The 19,899-nt window shown below is 38.0% G+C and overlaps 1 protein-coding gene across 1 annotated transcript in view; it reads right to left on the reverse strand.

Annotated features, from left to right (window-relative positions):
- Window positions 1-19,621, reverse strand: part of LOC130106530 (neurocan core protein-like) — a gene marked incomplete at its 3' end in the record, with an annotated part of 77,545 nt that extends 57,924 nt beyond the window's left edge. Inside the window, exon 1 of the mRNA XM_056272681.1 lies at window positions 19,536-19,621. The remainder of the gene's footprint in view (window positions 1-19,535) is intronic.
- Between the last annotated feature and the right edge of the window lie 278 nt (window positions 19,622-19,899).

Genomic DNA, 19,899 nt, shown 5'->3' on the forward strand with positions numbered 1-19,899 from the left:
AAAGTTAGCATCAGTAAAGTTAGCTAGCTTCAGTAAAGTTAGCATCAGTAAAGTTAGTTAGCTTCAGTAAAGTTAGCATCAGTAAAGTTAGCTTCAGTAAAGTTAGCTTCAGTAAAGTTAGCTAGCTTCAGTAAAGTTAGCTTCACTCATTGAGAGAAAATGTGCCTTTGGGGTTTGTAGTCTTTGTAATGACGTATTTTCACAGTCTTATACCTCAATAGTTTCACATCAAACTGTGACTTTCTTGACTTTAAAATGTATCTTTTAAATTGACAAACATCATATGTGTAATTCAGGGCACAATTCAAACGAGATCAAAATATTTGTTGTCTCTCGCCATTGACTACCATACAATATTTTCCAGATATAAGGTCCGATGGTGGTCGACCGGAAGGGGAGGGGCTTAGGCTCTCTATTTTCTTAATTTAAATAATTAATATGCAGAATAAAGGGGCGGGGCCTGGTTGAGCTAGTTAGTAGTGTGTTGAAACTGGTGGTTATGAAAAGGGGCGGGACATTTCCCAAACACACTCAAAGCGCTCGACCAATCACAACGCACTGCTCCAGCCGACCAATCAGAGCACAGTGTGCTTTTCAGAAGGAGGGGCTTCATAGAGACAGGAACTAAACAGAGCGTTACTGACAGACTGGGAAGAGAGGAGCCGCAACAATGGAGAATATGAGGAAAATAATCAACATTCAAGCAGGAAAACCTGTTCTAGTATAGCCTGAAACACATCAAGACTTTGTAAAAGGGAATAATATGACCTCTTGAAAGCTGGAAATGAAAAAGGCCTTTAGTTAGTTAGAGTTTGAGGTCGGACACGACTGACAGTTTCTCAAGTCCCTCACCATCATGAATCAAACACTGCTTTAACACAATCCAATGCTCAGACCAGTTAAACCCTCCTCAGCCAAAGCCTGAGCCTCTCTGTCAAGTGAACTTAAAGCCCAAAGGCTTTGCATTTCTAACATTTGTGATGGATTCAGCGGCTCTTAATTCCACTTGGCATTTTGTGATTAAATCAGCTTCTGTTTCCCAGTCCTCCGCTTCTACATCCAAAACACCCACAGCTCAAACCCAGCGCCCGCGGCTCGCTCCCGCGTGACTTCATCAAAGTGAGACGTGGCTGACAATGATGCGGTCAGGCGTCTGCGGCTGGTGTGTGTGTGTGTGTGTCGGCTGCATTAATTGGCTGTTGCTGCTGCTTCTTGCTGTTGGTGTTCGGCTGGTTTCTGTGAGTCCAGACTCATGAAATAAATGAGTTATGAAATAAATTAGCAGGGTAAATCATATAGAGATCATGATTAATCGCTAAAAGATCATGATTTCAATTCAAACACCCACATGATCTTATTCCTAAATGACAATGATTCGCCTGTGTCTATTAAACCTTTGAGCAAATCACATCATTATGAAACAGCTTCACAAATAGTCTTTACAACCACACACAATATCACTATTTCAGTGTTATAAATTTAAACAATTTCACAGAAGTACTGAGATAAAACTATATATAGTTCGCTCGGATATAAACACTACAGAAGTGTCAGAATCGAGTAAATCACCTTTTGAAAGTAACTTAACGCTTCAAATAACAATTAATTACATCGTTACACCAGTAGGCGGCGACAAGTGAGTGTTAAACATGCGTTTGTCATTGAATCATTCAAGAGATTCGTTCAAACACCAGTCCCTCCAGAAAAACGTGATTATGCGATCGCATGATTTAGTGCATAATCAGCCAAAGGCCGTATATTTACGCGGGGGCATTTATTCAAATACGCCGCACTTTCGGCGCATACATTTCCGATTTCCGTGCAAAATATGCGGGGCTTGCATGATTTCATAATCCTCGCATTTTCGTTGCAAAAAAGTCACATATATCTGAGCAGAAAGTTGAAAAATGTTGCGTTCGCTTCACACAAGAGCAGCCGTTTCCCCCTGTTGCCATGGGAACGGTATGCAGTGACGTGAACATCATTGAAAAGCTGTAAAACAGGAAACATTTTATTTTTAAATATTTAATTTATTCATTTTTACAGAAGTTGTAGCATATTCCTTTTGTAAAGCTACAGAACTTGTTGGACTCATCAATGTTTTGTAAGTTTGATGTGTTTATTAAGGTCTGAAATAAAACAAGATGAGAACTGAAATATTCCAGCACTTTCTGTGATGTAGTTATGCTTGCTTATCATAGGAAGTAATAATGACTCTTTACTTTAAGGTAGGAGCCTAGTGAGAACAGGGGGAATCTCTTTTTTTTCTCTTTTTCATCAAACCGCAGTTTTTGCAAGTTCCCGCAGTTTCATCGCATTTTTAAAGAAAACGGGCCGCATAATCAAAGATTTTTGCCTGCAACAATCACAAAAAAACTCTGTGTTTTTCTGGAAGGACTGAAAAACGCTGATTCATCCAGTAATGAAACAAGTGAAGGATTTATAAGAGTCATTGAATCATTCATTCAACCTGATTTTTTAAACAATTCATTCAGATTAATTAAAAATGTTAAATAGACTGCAGCAATTTACATTTTGTAAGAACCTCTAGTAAATTACATTTATTTTGTTTAGTTCGTTCAGAATCATGGGAGTTTGAAACAAAAAAAAATTGTGTTTCAATTTATCCAGAATCACTAGTTAATCATTAAAATCTAAAATTCAAACCGAATGAAACCACTCTATAAACTCTAAAACTATTTTGCCTCTTCAAAATGCATTTATTTAGATGTTTTTAATTTACGCATCAATTTTATTTATTCACTAAAGCACACTTTGTACCTGTTTGGTGCTTCACCTCTTTAATATCCTTCTTATATTTGATTCAATTCATTCAAAAGCATCAATAAAAATTGTTCAATCCAGTGTTGTAATTATGAACAAAAACTGAAATTAAAAATCTTTTTCGTTACCTGAAATAAAGCTGAACTAACTTAAAATATAAATATTAGATATTATATAATAATTAGAAAATATAATATTAGAAAATATAAATATTAGAAAACAAAAATGATAATTAGAAATGTTGCTTTGGCAAATAAATGAAATACATTTGAAGTACTAAAATTAGTAAAACTGAAATATAAATAAATGAAAGCTAAATAAAAAAATATATTTTTTAAACTTGTTAAAATATGTGTTAAAAAATTACTAAAGCACATTACAAAATTACTCATTAAAATGAAAACTGAAAACAAAATGACTATAATAGCATACAAATATTATTAAAATAATGGATTATTTTACACAATAATTCTTTATGGTGTATTTTTATGCATTTTAGATTATTGCATCCTCAGTAAACAAAATTATTGCATAAATATGCATAAAAATACATAGTAAACAGAAATATTGCATGTTGGTTTGATTTGACTGAGTTTTGATTTGATTGAGTTTGATTTGACTGAGCGCAGCCGTGACGAGCACAGATTCACTGATCTGGTCAAAGAGTTTCGCTCGGAGATGTTTTCAGCCTCTGTGTAATTCTAATGGACTTGTGCAGCTCATTAGCACATCTGAGAGAAGATAATGAGAGATAATGAGAGATAATGAGCATTTCGCTCCACTCGAATGCCTCTGCAGACTCTAAGAGGGAAAGAGACATTACAACAACAAATAACCTCTAACACAACACACCTCAGGAGTCAAAATGCCATCAAACTCCCACAGTCAAACTACATTCTCATATATAGAGAGCTTTAGACGACACACTAACATATGCTAACACACATGCTTTTCCCTTTCCATCTGTTTATCACACACTGCCTCTGTTTGCAGCTCTGTCTCCCTCAGACACACACACACACAGAGAGAGAGAGAGAGTGAACGTGTTTCTCATCTCACATGCCCACACACACCAGAATCAAGTGTCTCTCCTAATCAAACCAGTTCAAATCTAATCCGGTTCTGGAGACGCACTGACATTTACATGCAGGAAAGTCTGTGGGAGTCAAAACCACCCGTGAGAAAGACAAACCACACACACACACACACACACACACATATATTAACAGGGCTTGACGTTCACTTGTTTGCTCAGCGTTCACTGTGGCTAGTGGTTTTACAAACTTATGAGCCACTCAGTATTTTCACTGGCCACATTTTGACATCGATACCATCCATGGGGGAAAACAGCCATATAGATATTTTTAATATTATCTCATAATTTGGCAACCGGTATTATCTCATAATTAGGCTGCTGTTGCTTTAAGACCTGACGCACGGATCCATTATACGGTTTTATATAGCCGACATACTTGTCTTTATGTGCACGCACTTTGTGTGTTTGAGCACAAAATCTGCAGGAATTAACTATTTTCAATACATGCAATCTCTAAATCGGGACGATATTGGCCGACACAGATATGGTGGCCGATATATCATGCATCCCTAACGTAAACTTAAACGAAATGAGAAATGTTGCTTTGGCAACTAAGTGAGTTTAAGCTGAGGCACTAAAATGACTAAAACTAGTAAAGTACACAACAAATCAATCAAAACTCTAACTAAAATTTTAATGAAAACTGAAAACATAAAGTAAAACGTAACTCTAAATATTAACTGTATAAATTGTAACATGGTATCAAAGCTCATGAAGACGATGAATACACAGAATAATGTTTAATGAGAACACAGTGGCATGAACATACATTGAGGAAAACAGGACAGAGAACGAGGAACAAATAATCAGGAGAACTACTGACATAATTGACAGAACCGATGAATGAAATCAATAATCAGAGACACTGGGAAAAACACAAAACACAGAAACCCTGACAATAATAGTATTGGATACGAACAATGCCACAATAACACTGCTCTCTAAAAATAAAAAGTGGATTCAATACAAGCTCATCCTGTCAGCTCTCGGCATCATGTGACCCTGATCACCTGACACATGTAAAACAAACAGGTTTGAAGATGATGATGAACGACTGCATGAAGAGACTCGTAAATCTTTCTCTCTGAGAGCAGATAAACAGTAAATCAAACGGGTTTACTACTCAGACTCAAGAGTATATGAAACATCTCCAGCAGTCTGCAAGAATCAGATAAACATCCAGAAAATATGCTCCATAATAATAATAATAATAATAATAATACGCTCCATGATTAATCGTTAAAAGATAGTGATCTTGATTCAAACACAAACGCTTCCTAAATGCCATCGATTTGGCTTATTAAACCTTTTTTGTCTATTAGACATTATTTCTGTTAGAATAATTCAGTATATAGTTCAGATATAAACACTGATATCTATGTAAGTTGTCAAAATAGAGTAAATCACCTTTTGAAAGTAATTAGACACTTCAAATAAAGATTATATCGTTACATCGGTACACCAGTAGGCGGCGACAAGTGAGTGTTAAACGAGTGTTTGTCATTGAATCATTCATTCAAGAGATTCGTTCACAAAGCGCTGATTCATCCAGTAATGAACCAAGTGAAGGATTTATGAGTGAGTCATTGAATCATTCATTCAAGAGATTCGTTCACAAAGCGCTGATTCATCCAGTAATAAACCAAGTGAAGGATTTATGAGTGAGTCATTGAATCATTCATTCAAGAGATTCGTTCACAAAGCGCTGATTCATCCAGTAATGAAACAAGTGAAGGATTTATGAGTGAGTCATTTAATCATTCACTCAAGAGATTCGTTCACAAAGCGCTGATTCATCCAGTAATGAAACAAGTGAAGGATTTATGAGTGAGTCATTGAATCATTCATTCAAGAGATTCGTTCAAAAGCACTGATTTATCCAGTAATGAACCAAGTGAAAGATTTATGAGTGAGTCATTGATTCATTCACTCAAGAGATTCGTTCACAAAGCGCTGATTCATCCAGTAATGAACCAAGTGAAGGATATATGAGTGAGTCATTGAATCATTCACTCAAGAGATTCGTTCAAAAGCACTGATTTATCCAGTAATGAACCAAGTGAAGGATTTATGAGTGAGTCATTGAATCATTCATTCAAGAGATTCGTTCAAAAGCACTGATTCATCCAGTAATGAACCAAGTGAAGGATTTATGAGTGAGTCATTGAATCATTCACTCAAGAGATTCGTTCACAAAGCGCTGATTCATCCAGTAATGAACCAAGTGAAGGATATATGAGTGAGTCATTGAATCATTCATTCAAGAGATTCGTTCAAAAGCACTGATTCATCCAGTAATGGACCAAGTGAAGGATTTATGAGTGAGTCATTGAATCATTCATTCAAGAGATTCGTTCAAAAAGCGCTGATTCATCCAGTAATGAACCAAGTGAAGTATTTATGAGTGAGTCATTGAATCATTCATTCAAGAGATTTGTTCAAAAGCACTGATTCATCCAGTAATGAACCAAGTGAAGGATTTATGAGTGAGTCATTGAATCATTCACTCAAGAGATTCGTTCAAAAGCACTGATTCATCCAGTAATGAACCAAGTGAAGGATTTATTGAATCATTCACTCAAGCCGAATTAAAAAAATATATATTCAAAATAATTGTTTTTAATATAGTCTGCAGCAATTAACATTTTGTCAGAACCTCTAGTAAATTACACTGGTAAAATAAATTATTTTGTTTAGTTGTCTGTTCAGAATTGTGGGAGAATCGCGATCTCTATTTGAAACAAAACAATCGATTCTCAGTTTATTCTCAGTTTAACCAAAGGAACATCACATGACCTGCTCAAATTTGGGTTGAAATAACCCAGCATTTTTTAGAGTGAATAATAGACAAAACAAATGAAAACATAAAATAAAAACACTTCACAGGAATGCGAATGCAATACATGCTTTTTCTTTGTATGTGACACATGTTTTTATAAGTATTCATATAAATAGGCCTATAGCCTCAAATAAAATGCAGATTGATTAAGCACAGTTTTAAATCCTCAACTCAGCTGGGGCCTATTCATCACAGAAAAATACATCTTTACAAGCAGATGAAAGTCTCGCCAGTGGCTATAACCGGTCCATGGCCAATTACTGAAGCACAGCTGAGAACAAAAGCCAAAGACAAGAATCACCTCGATAGGAGGAGAAACATCAAATAATGAAGCTTTACGCCAGAGGCCTGTCAGGCGACGCATCCAGAGAGACAGATTAACAGTAGAGTTAGCATTATCCACAGCAGTAACTCTACACACGTACAGCTGTGTGTGTGTGTGTGTGGATGCGTAATACATCTGACTGTGGACGGGCTGGCAAACCGAGGGTTAACCGGCTGTCTGCTTGCCATGGTTACACTGGAAAACCGGGAGACTCAAACTAACCGTGGAGGAAAAGGGGAAAAAAAAACTCTATTGTTTTTTGCATGGATAACGGTGCACCTCTGCGTCTGCACACGCTTCTAATGCAGCCTTTTACGGTCTGCGTATAATCAAAAACACATATAATAAAGGCTGAAAAAATTAAAAAATGTAAATAATGTACTAAATAGGATTATATCTGTATCTACACTCACCGGCCACTTTATTAGGTACACCTGTCCAACTGCTCGTTAACACTTAATTTCTAAGCAGCCAATCACATGGCGGCAACTCAGTGCATTTAGGCATGTAGACATGGTCAAGACAATCTCCTGCAGTTCAAACCAAGCATCAGTATGGGGAAGAAAGGTGATTTGAGTGACTTTGAACGTGGCATGATTGTTGGTGCCAGAAGGGCTGGTCTGAGTATTTCAGAAACTGCTAATCTACTGGGATTTTCACGCACAACCATCTCTAGGGTTTACAGAGAATGGTCCGAAAAAGAAAAAACATCCAGTGAGCGGCAGTTCTGTGGGCGGAAATGCCTTGTTGATGCCAGAGGTCAGAGGAGAATGGCCAGACTGGTTCGAGCTGATAGAAGGGCAACAGTGACTGAAATAACCACTCGTTACAACCGAGGTATGCAGCAAAGCATTTGTGAAGCCACAACACGCACAACCTTGAGGCGGATGGGCTACAACAGCAGAAGACTCCACCGGGTACCACTCATCTCCACTACAAATAGGAAAAAGAGGCTACAATTTGCAAGAGCTCACCAAAATTGAACAGTTGAAGACTGGAAAAATGTTGCCTGGTCTGATGAGTCTCGATTTCTGTTGAGACATTCAGATGTTAGAGTCAGAATTTGGCGTAAACAGAATGAGAACATGGAACCATCATGCCTTGTTACCACTGTGCAGGCTGGTGGTGGTGGTGTAATGGTGTGGGGGATGTTTTCCTGGCACACTTTAGGCCCCTTAGTGCCAATTGGGCATCGTTTGAATGCCACGGCCTACCTGAGCATTGTTTCTGACCATGTCCATCCCTTTATGGCCACCATGTACCCATCCTCTGATGGCTACTTCCACCATGTCACAAAGCTCTAATCATTTCAAATTGGTTTCTTGAACATGACAATGAGTTCACTGTACTAAAATGGCCTCCACAGTCACCAGATCTCAACCCAATAGAGCATCTTTGGGATGTGGTGGAACGGGAGATTCGCATCATGGATGTGCAGCCGACAAATCTGCGGCAACTGTGTGATGCCATCATGTCAATATGGACCAAACTCCCTGAGGAATGCTTCCAGCACCTTGTTGAATCTATGCCACGAAGAATTGAGGCAGTTCTGAAGGCAAAAGGGGGTCCAACCCGTTACTAGCATGGGGTACCTAATAAAGTGGCCGGTGAGTGTATATCTTAAAATATCTGTATATTTATGAAAAAACAGGTGTTATTTGACAATATTATGGATTCTTTTATTTGTTTCAATCGCTATTTTTAAGCGTTAAATTGACATTAAAGAGCAAAACAAGTCTGACTGTTAATTTTGAATAGAGAATAACTAGCATTAAACTGATATACTAAAGATAGCAAAACAAGACTATTAATACATCCATTGTAAAAAGTGTCAATAGCTATGTTTCCATCCACACGTTTTTATCCGCATTAAGTGATATCGAATGAAAAATGCCGTATGGAAACAGTAAAATTCGATTGAATTTCATGAATATCGACTCAAATGAAATACGATCGGTCTCATCAGATTTTATCTTGATTGATATACGGCTTATGCGATAAACGCGGATGGAAACGTTATTATGGTGCGATCCATTTTGCCTAGTAAAACTTTGTTCGCAAATGTTGGCTTGAATGTTGTGCAATTCGGTGAGAATATGAATGGAAACACCTTCAAATGTCTCAAATCAATTCGATATACCAATTTGATCGCAAAACAGACCGTGACGTCATTACGCACAGGGTTTTATTCGCTTTAAAGCCGTTTGATGGAAACACACTTTCACCAGCTTTATTCGCATGAGGTTTTTTACCGAACTTCAGATAATTCGATTGACAAGTGGATGGAAACATGGCTTAATGTTCTGCTTAATATCTGATCTGAACCCTTTCATTCATGCATCCGTATATATTCAGGCTGATATGGTTCAATAAAAACAGTACATTTCCAAACGACTACTGTTTAATGACCACATTCACACACACATCTGCCTCTGTAACTGAAACTCGTCACTGTGGTGAAACACAGATTCTGCCAAACATACGCTTCATGTGAGCGTCACGCGAGGAGAACGGACCAGGGACGTCGCTAGGCCCTTTTTAGGGGGGCTTCAGCCTCTAAACTTCTGCCTAGCCCCCCTAAAAATGTGAGATTAATGTAGGCTACACAAATGCGTGTTCGCTTCAGTCTTGTTATAATCAGGTTCAGCGCCTTCTTCATCTTCAATCCGCAGCGGCGCCGTGCAGAGAGCACGTCAGAAACGGAGGACAGGGTGTGTGTGTGTGTGTTCATCTGAGTCTCATTGGTCTGTCACTGCTCGTCAATGTCAGAATATTTGAGATGACCAATCAAATCAAAGTAGGCGGGCTTTATGTTCACAGACGCTGCTGAGCGCGAATTTTAACCATTTTAACAGTGCAACTCGACGCGTACGGTCAAGTGCGAGATAAGTAAGTAGCTAAACTTAACATTTCATTGTTTTTTTTGTTTTTTAGGTCATAATTGTTAAACGAATGACAAAAAATAATCAGGCAAACTAATATAGTTTTGTCTAATTTTGCCATTTTGAATTGAAAATAGGCTTATGTAACGTGACTCATGTAATGTAATAATTAGTTTACAAGAAACATTAACAAAGCCGTTTTCATCATGTTAGACACAAGATTAATAATGAATGTGTACATATTGAGAATATAATACAAATTGTAGCCTTTAGTACATTAAAAAAGCTCAGCTTTAGGAGGGGAAGAGAAAGGGATGAAGAGACTGAGAAAAAAAGAAAGAGTGATGGAGATGAGAAGAGAGCAGGTATTGACAAATAATCTACTGCCCACTGACATGGTTTTAAAGCTATCTCTTATCCTTTTTTTTTGGTCTTCAAACGTCTTGAAATGCACATATCAGAGAAATAAAAAATTGAACCCCCTACCAACCTCAAATTTAGGACCTCTGTGATTATAAAGCCCTGTCTACGGCCCTGTATTAGGCATAAGATCAATAATCAATGTGTAGCCACTAGATATTGTGAATGCATTTAATAAACTTAATTACCTTTAGTAGCTTTCAGTAAATAAACGCGTCTGAGAAAAGGATTCATAGGCAAAATCAATCAGTTGACCCTATGTTTACTTTCTTCACTGACAGACAAAAAATATAAAGCCTATATCAGTCAAAGCTCAGCTGGGCAAGAGAAAAACAAAGAGAAAAAGACTGTGATGCTGATGAGGAGAGAAAAATAATCAGCTTCCCACTATCCAAGTTTTTTGGCCTTCAGAACATCTTAAAATGCACATATGTAGATCAGAGAAACCAAAATTTTCTCAGGGAGACCCCGAACCCCCTTATTTGCCCTGCCTCACATTTGGGACCACAGTTATTATAAAACAGTGCCTTTGCATGGTAATGAAAATGGTTAATAGTGAGCTTTAGATCCTAAACTAAAATGTTACCTTTTTTTTTATAATTAAAAAAAAAAGTCATATTGGGGGCTTAGCCCCCCTAAAATGAAAATCCTAGTGACGCCCCTGGAACGGACTATAAACACAAAGAAACTGAGACGCCGTCCTTCCTTTGTTTGAGTGTGTGTGTCATTAACACGCGAGAGGGGGCTGGGAGAGACCTCCTGTGGGCCGACGGACTGAGAGACACTATAATAGACGTTCCTTTCCTTGTGAAATGGGGTTTACATTGGTGGAAGTCATTATCAGTGCATGTAAGAGACATCCAGAGACACTGAACTGCGATTGTAAACACATACAAATGAAGACAGTTTTGCTTTGTTTCAGTGCAACGCTTTTCAAAATCAGAATGAAATTTATTGACAAGGAATTTATCTTGAAATTGATTGTGTCTAACGCTTTACTTAAAGCCTATTTAAAGCCTTATATATATATATATATAATGCATTATTAAAGTATTTTTAAAGCATTCATATTTTTACTCATTATAAAAAGTATGTTGATCCATTAATTATGCATTGTAATGCATTGTATGATCTCTTGAATAACTATAACCACAGTTTAATACTTCTCCATTCATCGTCACACCTTTAGAAAGTATAATGCATTAAAACACATTCAGATGAAACAAGGAATCTGCAAATATAGGCTTTAAGTAAAGTGCTACCTTTGTGGAAATATCTCTACCAATAATAATAATATTATAACATTATTCTCTTATTCTTTCTTTTCTTAGGATGATGTGCAAAAATAAGTCCTTCTGAAGACACGACTATTGTATCTAATGTCAGGTAACATGGTAACATCTTAATTATCTAGTTTGATTGAAGTCTAAAATACTTCATTACTAATTTATTTAATTACACCACATTATATTATACCAACACCAGCGCAGAGCCAGAGGATCACAGTCAGATCTCTGAGTAAAGTAACATTACTCCTCAACAAGGAAGCATTCATGTCTGCACAACAACTCAACATCTCAACATTAATAATGAAGATCTGACAGGTTATTCATATAAAGACATTAACAAGACAAAAGCATTATAAGGACACAGACAAACGCTAGTAATTCATATTCCCACAAACACATTCTTGGATTTGTGAATGACAGTAATGCTACGGAAATGATTCTGTAGGTCACATGACAGTGGCAACATGCCGGAGTACGTCTCAGATTACATTCACACACACACACACACACACACACACACACACACACACACACACACACACACACACACACACACACACACTACAGGTGAAACTCGAAACATTAGAATATGGTGCAAAAGTTCATTTATTTCAGTAATTCAACTTAAAAGGTGAAACTAATATATTATATAGACTCATTACATGCAAAGTGAGATATTTCAAGCCTTTATTTGTTATAATGTTGATGATTATGGCTTACAGCTTATGAAAACCCCAAATTCAAAATTAGAATATTGTGAAAAGGTTTTCATATCTGTAATGCATAATCATCACAATTATAACAAATAAAGGCTTGAAATATCTCACTTTGCATGTAATGAGTCTATATAATATATTAGTTTCACCTTTTAAGTTAAATTACTGAAATAAATGAACTTTTGCACCATATTCTAATTTTCCGAGTTTCACCTGTATACACTCTAAATAATGCTGGGTTGTTTGAACCCAAATTTGGGTCAAATATGGACAAACCCAAATGTTGGGTTAAAAGTGTAATATAAACCTTTAACCCAACTTCAACTTTCACTTTCAACTGTACATTTTTTAATTGCATTTTTAACCCAACATTTGGGTTTGTCCATATTTACAAATATTTTTTGTCTTTTTTTTTTTTGCCCACATACTTTTTAAGCGGACGCAAAGCAAGTTTCAAACTAAATGTAGATTAGTTTGCAGTATTTTCAGGAATAGTGTGTTGCTGTCGTTCGGGAGCTGTCCGGTGCTGAAACACACTCGCATCGGCTTCTCCTGCAGAACACTAGCTTTTAATTTACATTTTTAAGTTAAACTAATCTTGATTTTCCTTTTAAAAAAACTTCACACCCAATTTAACTCTTTCCCCGCCAGTGTTTTAAAAGAACCAAAACAAAAACGTTTCCACCGCCAGCATTTTTGATCATTTTGACAAAACTTCATGGAATATTTTGTTGTGTGAATATTTGAACATGCAATATTGAAAAGAAAGAACAGCTTTGATATGATATGTGTGAATATTTCTCTTTCTGCTCATAAAGGAAGCTGAATTTCCAAATGATTTGTCTCTGATATATCGAGATCCAAACTCCCAGGCTATTCCCACAGTAATGCTCATATATGCACCGTAAGCAGTGCACAGAAAATAAAGGTGTTAAAGTAAAGAGAAGGCAAATGTTCCTAGGGACGACTTCTATTCCCAAAACTCATTTACTGTATACTCTGCATGCACACACACACACACACACACACACACACACACACACACACACACACACACACACACACACACACACACACACACACACACACACACACACACACACACACACACACACACACACACAGGGTCGGTCTGATATCAAACGCCTTCAAACCTTCCTGTCTTCTATTGAACTCGAGACCCTCCAGCAGGGCCACACCAATTACCCACAATCCCATATAGGGAAGTAAATCACAAATTAGATCTCTATACAATCTAAGTACTTTCTCCTAGACGGTAATGCGATTAAAGGCAGGGCAATGGAGCCTTTCGCTGAAGTCCCCTGCTTTTCAAACGTGCCTCCTCTAGAGGTTTAAAGGATCTCCACAATGTTTCAAACTCTTTTCTAAGACCAAATTCTCCAATCGAAATTGCATTAGTCAGAGCAATAAATGTTTATTCTGGAGCTCCAGCACATGTACGTGAACTTGACAGAAGTTTTCAAAAGTAAACCTTTTATTTCAGCCCAGCGGTGACTCAGCAGGTATTAATGAACTGATGTTTAACTTAATTAAACCGGCTGGAACTGTGACAAACATTATCAGGAGATCCTGCATGTGTGCGCAGCGGCCCTCGGCCCTGAGGGAACGCATGGGGTTGATTTCACTATTCATATAACCTGACATATCATCTCAAAATAGCGTTTCACAGCCTGAGAACATTTTCAAGAGTTCGTTCATGCAAAAATAAAAAATAATACCATCATTTACTCTCTCTCATGTTGTTCCAAACCTGTGTGACTATTTCATGGAGCGCAAAGGCTGGTCTTTTCCATCAAATTATAGAATAAAATGGCCTTCAAGCTCAAAACAGTCCCCCTGTGGTGAAAATCCAGCTTTTAATGTTGTTTATGTGTCTATGTGTGTTTTTAATACGCTTAAACCATGTGTAAGTTCATAAGTCGACAGCATTGCTGAGTATTTTCTGCTTAAAACTGCAGTGAACCAAAGACAGTCTCAAAAACACGGTTTGAAATCGCTGGTGTTTCTGACGTCACAAACGAGCTTGTAACCAATCAGATCAACGTGTGATCGTCAACCAGTGGATCTCTGAGCTGAGTGAGTGAGTGGAGGCGGGGCTCATTTGCATATTCATAGAACCGTGCATACTAAATGAGGCAAGGGTGTCGAGTTACATTCAAGATATTTTAAGGCATGAAGAACTTGAAGAAGGAAAAAACTTTTAAATATGTCATTTTGCTGATCAATGATAATTTTGATTCGAAATCGAATCAAGTCGCAAGCTTTTGAATAGAAATCGAATTGAAATTTTTGTCAATCCCCAGCCCTAGTTTAAACAATACTTTCACAACACTACATTGTTTCAAAACAGCTTTTTTTTTATTAATAAACAGGAAGATAACAGTGTTAATGTTGTAAAATGCATCAATTATGAAACCAATTCAATTGCAGCAAGGAACCATAGATTGTATGGGAAAAAACAGTGTGAACATTCTTCAAAATGTCTCCTTTTGTGGAGGAAAGAAGCTCATATGTGTTTAGAGCACATGAGGGTGAGTAAATGATGATCTGTGTGTGAATCCTCCTGTCAGGAGCGTTTGCATTACAGCATAACCACAGAATACAGTTGACAGGTTCTGGAAGAGACATGTTTCTGACGGCGTGCTCGAGTCCTCGTGTGTGTGGCTCTGCCAGAGACCCGTGAACTTACACGCATCCAGACACAATTCATTATGCATGAGACTCACTGAGGAACCACGAGCCAACAGCGTGTAAAAGGTTACAAGTGTGTGTTTGTGTCTGTGCTTTTGACGTCTCCTGAAATAAATATGTGGCATTTGCACAAGTAAAACTGACCACACTGCTAATGTGTTGTGGGTGGTTGCCAGGGTGTTGCTAAGACTTTGCTATGCAGCTGCTTAGGCATTGTGGGTGGTTGTTAGGGCGTTGCTAAGCAGTTTATGAGGGTGGAGTTGCTAGGGTGTTGCGGGTGGTTGCCAGGACATTGCCATGCAGTTGCTAAGACTTTGCTATGCAGTTGCTTGGGTATTGTGAGTGGTTGCTAGGGCGTTGCTAAGCAGGTTTTCGAGGGTGTTGTAAGTGGTAACCAGGGTGTTGCTCTGCAGTTGCTAGGGCATTGTAGGTGATTGCCAGGATATTACTATGCAGTTGCTAGAGCATCGCTTTCCAGCTGGTAGGGCAGTTACTATGCAGTTACTTAAGAGTTGCTATGCAGTTGCAAGGGCATTGTGGGTGGTTGCCAGGGTGTTGTTATGCAGTTGCTAGGGCATTGCAGGTGGTTGCCAGGGCATTGCTATGCAGTTACTAGAGCATCGCTTTGCAGCTGGTAGGGCAGTTACTATGCAGTTACTTAAGAGTTGCTATGCAGTTGCAAGGGCATTGTGGGTGGTTGCCAGGGTGTTGTTATGCAGTTGCTAGGGCATTGTGGGTGGTTGCCAGGGCATTGCTATGCAGTTGCTAGAGCATTGCTTTGCAGCTGGTAGGGCATGGTGGGGGTTGCCAGGATGTTGCTATGCAGTTGCTAGGGTTGTGTGGGTGGTTGCCAGGGTGTTACTTTGCAGTTGCTAAGTCCAATTCAAAATATATAATTTGATATTCTGCTCTGTACGTGTGTGTGTGCGTGTGTGTGCGTGTGTGTGCGCGTGTGTGTGTGTGTGTGTGTGTGTGTGTGTGTGTGTTTTGAGTGTGTGTGTGTGTTTTGAGCACTTCTTGCGTTGCTTTTGCCTCTTCACGATGACTCGCTTGGTTTAGTCCTCAGTTGTAAGTCGCTTTGGATAAAAGCGTCTGCTAAATGACTAAATGTAAATGTAAATGTAATGTGTGTGTGTGAAATTGTAGGTTTTACATTTGGGCATTAGCAGAACAATTTCAACAAGCCACAGTTATTGTTCATGTAGCACAAACAGTGCAGAATGAGGAATGAGTTCAATACTTAGTGTTAGGGGTATGTTCAAAACACTAACAATAAATAGCTGGTATTTATTGTTATAGTGATGCTTGACTTAACCAACACTAAATGTATGCTCAGTTCTGCTCAGTTAAACCAGCTCTACGCTCCACTGCAGAAAGTCCAGTATGCAGATGGTCAGCAGAATAAACCAATCAATACAGCCGAGCGTTTAAACCCAGAACAGCAGCGTTTGTTAAAGAAACATCACGTCCACATCTCTTCATCAGCTCCTCATCCATGATGAAGGACTTCACAGCAAATACAGCCTGAGCTCTGAGCAAACAGACACTGTCTCACAAACACTGACAAACACGTCTTATAAGGTCATGAACACACAATTCAGAATGAAGCTCGAAGTTTTCCGATCAAATCTGACATTTCTATGTACAGTAAAATGAGGCTCAACATGGCTAAATTTGGTGTAGGATAAGGATTCATGTAAAACATTGAATTAAATGTGAAATTTTGAAGTAGAAAGACTGAAATAGTGTTTTATTGTAAAACATTGTCCAAACATCTTTGTTCTATAATACTTATTAACAGTGTACTGGCATTTTTGAACTAAAGATTTAAAATAGGATTTCTTTTTTTTTTACTTTCAATATCAGCCAAATCAGAGTAATTATGATATTTTTAAAAACTCCAGTCATAATTCACCCCAAAATATTTTATTTTATTTCACATAAAGGATTTTTGTTATTTGTGCCATTAAGTTGTTATGATTTTGTAGATTGTCTCAAAATCATATGATATGATTTAAGACAGTTAAGCACATTTTTTTTCAGAAATTCTCATTGAAATAATGCAAATGTAAATATACAGTCTAATTACTTTAACAATACAATAACAAAAACCATTCAGTCTGGATGTTTTAATCTTGATATAAATGCAGCCCAACAAATACTACCATCATGATTTGCTAAATATTTAAAAATATATCATAAAATATAATAATATCATAATTGCATTACGGCAATGAGAATTAGAGGATGTTTAAATGTCATGAAAATAATGACATTTAATAATGTCACAATTCTGTAATGTCAGTCTCAATGGTCTCTCTTGAGAGAGAGAGAGAGAGAGAGAGAGAGAGAGAGAGAGAGAGAGAGAGAGAGAGAGAGAGAGAGAGAGAGAGAGAAGAGAGAGAGAGAGAGAGAGAGAGAGAGAGAGAGAGAGAGAGAGAGAGAGAGAGAGAGAGAGAGAGAGAGAGAGAGAGGTGAGTGTCATGAAGTGGACATACTGATGGATAAGAGCCTCTGATATGGCATTGAGCTGCTTTTTGAACAGACGGGGGGTTTAAGAGGACAAAGACAGCTTCAGGAGGAGAGAAAGAGAGAGAAACCACTGTCTTCATTTTATATATTTTAATATGCATAAAGGGGTGTAACAATATGTATCGTGGATAGTTTACCCAAAATAAAAATCACTGTGAGATTTTTTTTTTTTTTTAGTTTTAGTGTCAGTACTACATAAACTACTATATATAATGTTGAATATAATGTATATAATAATGCAATGGGGGAATATTTGTGGGTCTGATAATGACAAATATCTTATATATCTAGTCAGTGAAAGAGTGCAAGCATATTCATCTAAAATAACTCTGTATTTTCAGAATCATGAATATTGTTATTCTGGTGTCTCTATTGTCCTGTGCTTTGGGTTTCAGCACCAAGTCCAAGACTATTCATTTACACACACAATGTAACATCAAATTTAGCATTTTAATCAACAGTTCATTTTTTGTTAACCTTTTATCATATGTCTTGGAGTATCGCAATAATCGTGATATGTATCGAATCGTGACATGAGGGCATCGTTACACCCCTATTAAACTGCTACAATTTAAGTCTGGATATGTGAGGAAAAGAGAGAGGAAAGGGGGTTCGTATTGCATCGATCAGTCGCTGAAACACAAAAGCTGATTAGATTGATTCGTGAACTATACATAACACCCGACCTCGAGCCCAGATCACCCTGACCCGTTCACCCTCGGCTCCCTTCACCCCTAAAACGCCATCTCATTATCATACGCCAATACATCCATCAGCATTAATCCTCTTATTTTCACCCTAACCTCTCATTGTGGTCTTCTAAAGCTGAGCGTTTGGGCTCAGAAAATCAGACAATCCCGAAGGAAACACTGCTGGAGAATCCCGTGATTATGATGTCAGTGTGTCGCGAGGGTCTGAAGAGCTTCTCATGGCCGACGGGACCTTTTCATCTCCAGCAACTTCAGTAAAGCTGCCCGAGAGAACGAGATCTTCGCCTGTCCAACACACTTACACCGACACTGAGAGCCCGCTTCTTCTATACAGGAGCATTCATAAGCAGATTACAGATGAAAACAGCTGCATGAATCCCTGATCTGAGACAAGCAGTCGCTGCCTTAAGGAACCATCAGATCTTTCACTACTGTGCTGTATCAAAACATGCATGACTTGAATTAAACATTACAAAGGGAAGCATGCGACTCTCAATGCAAATGTGCGATTTTGACATTTCTCATAACTTTTACTGTATTGTGTATTGCTCTATCCTTCTATATTATTACATTTGCATTCATGCATTTAGTAGTTCACTTTTCACTGCTGTATCAAAACACATTCATGACTTGAATTAAACATTACAAAGCGAAGCACATTTGATGTATTTTTATGCTGCATCACTTGCTTTGATTTTAAACATTTACATGCACACCACATGCAAATGTGCGATTTGGACATTTCTTAAAACTTGCACTGTATTGTCCTATCCTATTCTGCATTACTAGACTATATTACTACATTTGCATTCACGCATTTAGCAGTCACTTTTATCCAAAGCAACTTACACAAGATCTCATACTTGAGAGCCAAGATATGATCAAATGCATACAATGTGTTTTTATTTTAATACAAGCATCTGCTTAAATGATCTGCACATCATTTAAGAGTTTCTAGTGACACAAAGAACGCACTAATAACATTCATTAGACATGAAAAGATCATATGTGCAGAACCAGATTTCCACATTCACACATCAAATCATGCAAGCGGAATTACAAGCATGCCTGGCAGAGATTACAGACATCCAGAGGGTTACATCGGATTTGAAATCAGACATCCACCTAACCCGCGAGTAATATGATAACGATTCAAGGACCCGATTAATGCGCTAATGCTTTAACACGCAAGCAATGTGAGATTATGATATGAAGTGTGTGTCCTCTTACCTGGAGTTGTTAAAGTTGTCACGAGACCTCACCGGCTGAATGCAGGAAGATCAGCTGAGCAGAACCGATGGAGAAAGAGTCTACCTCATCCGAGTCTGCTGGAACTTCAGTCACAGCGAATGAATTGAACTCCACCAATGAAGCTGTGAACGCTCTTGAACAGTTAAAGAAGCCGGATCCGCGGACGAGCACGAGCACGCGCACACTGACGTCGGTCTCGCGCCTCCTCCGTCTACTGGAGATCAGAAACAAAAGGGTGTTGAAGAAAAAGAGGAGAAGAGCACTCACAAACCCCCCTCCCGAACCCGAGAGAGAGAGAGAGCGAGAGAGAGAGAGCAGCAGTCACAGCTGAATAGAGCTCATG

The sequence above is a fragment of the Rhinichthys klamathensis genome, unplaced genomic scaffold (assembly GCF_029890125.1).
Source record: "Rhinichthys klamathensis goyatoka isolate OS25496 unplaced genomic scaffold, OSU_Roscu_1.1 h1tg000342l_1, whole genome shotgun sequence".
Classification (NCBI taxonomy): domain Eukaryota; kingdom Metazoa; phylum Chordata; class Actinopteri; order Cypriniformes; family Leuciscidae; genus Rhinichthys; species Rhinichthys klamathensis.